The sequence below is a fragment of the Onychomys torridus genome, unplaced genomic scaffold, assembly GCF_903995425.1.
Source record: "Onychomys torridus unplaced genomic scaffold, mOncTor1.1, whole genome shotgun sequence".
In the NCBI taxonomy this organism is placed as follows: domain Eukaryota; kingdom Metazoa; phylum Chordata; class Mammalia; order Rodentia; family Cricetidae; genus Onychomys; species Onychomys torridus.
The window spans coordinates 3,754,628-3,760,707 of NW_023414046.1; positions in this window are offsets into that span (position 1 = coordinate 3,754,628).

Sequence of the window (6,080 nt, forward strand, 5' to 3'; positions counted from 1 at the left end):
AACAGATACAAAACAGTTGGAATAACCTCCTGTGTTCTGTCGACCACCATGGTTTAAAGTTAGATTTCAACAAGAAAAAAAAAAAAAAAACTACAGAAATTCTACAATCTCATGGAAACTGAATAATGCTCAACTGAATCACCAATGGGTTAAGGATGAAATAAAGAAATAAATTAAAGACTTCCTAGAGATCAATGAAAATGAATACATCACATACCCAAACTTATGGGACACTATGAAAGCAGTGCTAAGAGGGAAATTCATAGCACTAAATGCCCACATAAAGAAGCTGGAGAAGTCTCACCCTAGTGAGTTGACAGCACACCTGAAAGCCCTTGAACAGGAAGAAGCAAAGTATCCCTGGAGGAACAGACACCAGGAAATTATCAAATTGAGAGCTGAAATCAATAAAATAGAAATAAAGGGAACAATGCAAAGCATTAATGAAACAAGGAGTTGGTTCTTTGAGAAGATCAACAAGATAGACAAGCCCTTATCCAAACTAACCAAAAGACAGAGAGAGAGCATCCAAATTAACAAAACCAGAAATGAAAAGGGGGACATAACAACAGACAATGAGGAAATCCAGAGAATCATCAGGTCATGCTTCAAAAACCTCTACTCCACAAAACTGGAAAATCTAAAAGAAATGGATAATTTTCTGGATAGGTACCACACACCTAAGTTAAATCAAGACTAGATAAACCATTTAAATAGTCCAATAACCACTAAGGAAATAGAATCAGTCATTAAAAGTCTCCCAACCAAAAAAACCTCAAGACCAGATGGTTTCACTGCATAATTCTACCAGATCTTCAAGGAAGACTTAATACCAATACTCTTTAAATTGTTCCACACAATAGAAGCAGAAGGTATATTACCAAACTCCTTCTATGAGGCTACAATTATCCTGATTCCTAAACCAAACAAAGATGCAACAAAGAAAGAGAACTACAGACCGATCTCCCTCATAAACATCGATGCAAAAATACTCAATAAAATTCTGGAGAACAGACTCCAAGAACACATCAAAACAATTATCCACCATGATCAAGTAGGCTTCATCCCAGGGATGTAAGGGTGGTTCAACATTCAAAAGTCCGTCAATGTAATACACCATATAAACAAACTCAAAGAAAAAAACCACATGATCCTCTCACTAGATGCAGAAAAGCCATTTGACAAAATCCAAAGCACCTTCATGGTAAAGGTCTTGGAGCGATCAGGAATACAGGGAACATACCTAAACATAATAAAGGCAATCTACAGCAAGCCAACAGCCAACATCAAATTAAATGGAGAGAAACTCAAAGCAATACCACTAAAATCAGGAACAAGGCAAGGCTGTCCCCTCTCCCCATACTTATTCAATATAGTAATTGAAGTTCTAGCCAGAGCTATAAGACAACATAAGGAGATTAAGGGGATACACATTAGAAAGGAAGAAGTCAAGCTCTCCCTATTTGCAGATGACATGATAGTATATATGAGTGGCCCCAAAAATTCAACCAAGGAACTGATACAGCTAATAAAAACCTTCAGCAACATTGCAGGATACAAGATCAACTCAAAAAATCAGTAGCCCTCCTATATACAATAGACAAACAGGCTGAGAAGGAAATCAGAGATACATCACCATTTACAATAGCCACAAATGATATAATTACCTTGGGGTTACTCTAACTAAGCATGTGAAGGACCTATATGACAAGAACTTTAATTCCTTGAAAAAAGAAATTGAAGAAGATGTCAGAAGATGGAAAGATCTCCCTTGCTCATGGATAGGCAGGATTAACACAGTAAAAATGGCTATCTTACCAAAAGCAATCTACAGATTCAATGCAATTCCCAACAAATTACCAACACAATTCATCACAGATCTGGAAAGAATAATACTCAACTTCATATGGAAAAATAAAAAACCCAGGGTAGCCAAAAGAATCCTGTACAATAAAACAACCTCTGGAGGCATCACGATCCCTGACCTCAAGCTCTACTATAGAGCTACCATAATATAAACAGCTTGGTACTGGCATAAAAACCAACATGTGGACCAATGGAATCAAATTGAAGACCCTGACATTAACCCGCACACCTATGATTATATAATTTTTGACAAAGAAGTCAAAAATGTACAATGGAAAAAAGAAAGCATCTTCAACAAATGGTGCTGGCATAACTGGATGTCAATGTGTAGAAGGCTGCAAATAGATCCATATCTGTCACCATGCGCAAAACTTAAGTCCAAGTGGATCAAAGACCTCAACATAAATCCAGTTACTCTGAACATGATAGTAGAGAAAGTAGGAAGTACTCTTGAACACATTGGCACTGGAGATCACTTTCTAAATATAACACCAGTAGCACAGACACTGAGAGAAACAATCAATCAATGGGACCTGTTGAAATTGAGAGGCTTTTGTAGAGCAAAGGACATGGTCAACAAAACACAGCGACAGCCTACAGAATGGGCAAAGGTCTTCACCAACCCCACATCTGACAGAGGGCTGATATCCAGAATATATAAAGAACTCAAGAAATTAGACATCAAAATGCCCAACAGTCCAATTAAGAAATGGGCTATAGAACTAAACAGAGAATTCTCCACAGAGGAAGTTCAAACGGCTGAAGACATTTAAGGAATTGCTCAACATCCCTAATTATCTGGGAAATGCAAATCAAAACGACTCTGAGATACCACCTTACACCTGTCAGAATGGCTAATATCAAAAACCCATAAGACAGCTTATGAGAGGATGTGGAGCAAGGGGAACTCTCCTCCACTGCTGGTGGGAATGCAAGCTTGTACAGCCACTTTAGAAATCAATATGGTGCTTCCTTCTTTTATTAGAGTTGCCATGGTCATGCTTTATCTTCACAGAGATATGCTAAGATAACTTCATTCTTGTAGATAGCCACTAAGATTTCTTCCCTTCTTTGGCCAATCCAACCTCCTGAGGCTGACTATTAAGGTCTAAGTGTCAAAGTATTGAAGTCCAACTTAAAAAAAAATAAAAACACCCTTGTAACTGTCTAATTATCCTGTCATATCAAAATTAAACACTCCCTCCTAACATGGGGATTCCCCAAACCTTTACAAACTGCCATTTTCCTATAGGCTCCATCTGTCTCTTCTCTATCCAGGTGTAGTCATGCTGATAATTAATTGAAAAATGTGACAGTATATTATTTTTGGTAATGAAGGTTAGTTGGTGGAATGCTGAATTTGAAAAATGAGGCTGCATTGTGGATTTCTTTCTATCTATGTTTTTTTCTCTCTCTCTTAATTTCTCTCTGTAAAAATTAAAGAAAAAACATAAGGTAGAATATAGAAATACAGAGTTAGGAATATAGTTTAAAAAATTTTGGATAACATAAGCAACAAGACAGAGAAGCTAGTCCTTGATTTCAAACTATGGGTTTATGAACATAAACTCTTGGGAATGAATCAGAAAAATCTATCAAAGATGAGAAAAATGATCAGAAAAAGATTCATGTGGAAGCTTTTGGTCTGTAGACAGTTTAATTCCAAGTTCTGAGTTGAAGGGGAAAGAATTTTCCCTGAGGTGGATTCACAAGAAACACAACTTTCAGCGCCATCAGCAAATACCATTACAACATTGAACCATCAACCTTACTTTCCATTTGACCATGAAACCAAAGTTCAGAGATCAGAAATCTAGGGAAAAAGTTAGCAATCTCTTTGTGTAAAAAAACCAAGAGCTTCAGACCTTCACTTCGCAGATTTTTTTCTCTTCCTATAAGGGTAAAAATTTAACTCACCAGGAAAAAAACCTCTATTAGTATGGGAAATCACCTGTATTTGCTCTTAGAAAAACAAAAAACACCCTCATCTATCATGGTATTCCTAGGGTCTTTTCTTGTTAGCTCGCCTCTACATCAACACCCTTAGTCATCTGGGAAGTAAATGGATTCTATGTAATTCCTAAATGCTGGGAACTAAAGATAAATTAAGATTATTGTGTCCAGACTTCTTTAGACATATTGACGTTTAGAGGAAAATATCACAGGATTTATTACACACAATTGACTTGTCTTCAGCCTGGAAATATTAAATGATGTCATTAGGAAGAAATGGGGCAGAATTTGGAGGTTACCATGTTACCTAAACAGACAGACTCTAGAAATTAAGCCTTTTCACAGTCTCTCTATATTTTTTTATGACAATCTGTGTGTTTGTGTTTATGTGACTGTGACTTTGTGTGTACATGTGTTGGATTTGTGGATAGGTATTGTTTAAACTTATGCACAAATCCAGAACTACAGAAAGCACTAGAAGTAAAATTCCAACCTTAGGAAGTCAATCCACGTACAAAAACACACGCAATAGATAACCCGACAACAGTAAACTCCAAAGAAGAGAAGTACACACACACTACCACCAAAAGGTAACAGGAACTAACAATCACTGGTCATTAATATCTCTTAATATCACTGGACTTAATTCACCTATAAAAAGACATAGGCTAACAGAATGGATAAGAAAGCAGGACCCATCTTTCTGCTGCATTCAAGAAACAAACCTCAATTTCAAGATAGACACTACATGAGAATGAAAGGCTTGGAAAAGTCTTTCCAATCAAGTAGTCATAAAAAGCAACCTCATGTAGCCATCCTAATATCCAGCAAAATTGACTTCAAACTAAAATCAATCAAAAGAGATCAAGAAGGGCATTACATACTCATCACAGGAAAGATCCACCAAAATAAAGTTTCAATTCTGAACATTTATGCTCTGAACACAAGGGCACCCACATATGTAAAAGAAACATTACTAAAACTTAAATCACACATAAAACTCCACACCTTAATAGCGGGAGATCTCAACACCTGACACTCACCAATAGACAGATCTGCCAAATCAAAATTTAACAGAGAAATAAGGGACTTAACTGTTGTTATGACTCAAATGCACTTAATCGATATCTACAGAACATTCCATCCTAAGAAAAAACGAATATACCTTCTTCTCAGCACCCCATGGAACCTTCTCTAAAATTGACCACATACTTGGCCACAAAGCAAATCTCAACAGATACAAAACAATTTGAATAACCTTCTGTGTTCTATCAGACCACCATGGTTTAAAGTTAGATTTCAACAACAACAAAAACTACAAAAAGCCTAAAATCTCATCGAATCTTAATAATGCTCAACTGAATGTGTGCATATGCATGGTTTTGTGTATGTTCACATATATGCAAATATTTTACTAAAAAATGTAGGAGAGGTAGTATGTGAGAATTAGAGGCCTCAAAGAACTAGGGAGAGGTTACCATGTGAATGCAATATAAGGAAAATATCACACTTGTGTCATTAATTCAACATGCACACATACGAACACAAACACACATCATAAATTCAGAAGAAAACTACTTAAGCTGAGGAATGGAATGAGTAGTAAGATGAGCAACAGATGTGAGTACGAGGGGAAAATACAAAAAAGGGACATTCCACATGTGCCACTGGACAGAAAATAAAGTATATTACTTTAAAAAAAATAATAATTATACCATACAAAACAAAACTGGATACCATGCTGAAACTGTAGCATGGGAATTTTTCATGGATACCATGAAAGGTGAATTATCTTTGTCTTCTTGTCACATTTCTGTACTTTCACATCTTAGGCCCCAAGGATTGCTCATCATAGAACCATAGGTCATGTAGTATTTAAATGTTTATTATTAAATGTACAATAATATCCCCATGAGAACACTAGATCTGTTCACCTTGTCTGAAATACTAAATAAGACACATCACTAACCACAGTAAACAATTGCCCTACATTGTTCTGTTTTCTCTCAAGTCCCAAACCACTGAAAAAGGCTCATCAGCCCACACTCATCAGAACACTCTCACACTGGCATTGCAGGTTCTAGAATGCAAACAAAAATAGAAAGCTAGGAAAATTGTATAAGAGCAACATACACATTAAATTGAAGATCACTTTTGGGTTTCTATTGCTTCTAAGATACTCAAAAAAGACTTCTATGTAGCCACTACTAGACTGTAAAATGAACAAAAAGAATGTAGGAAATTAAAGATGAAGCAGAAGA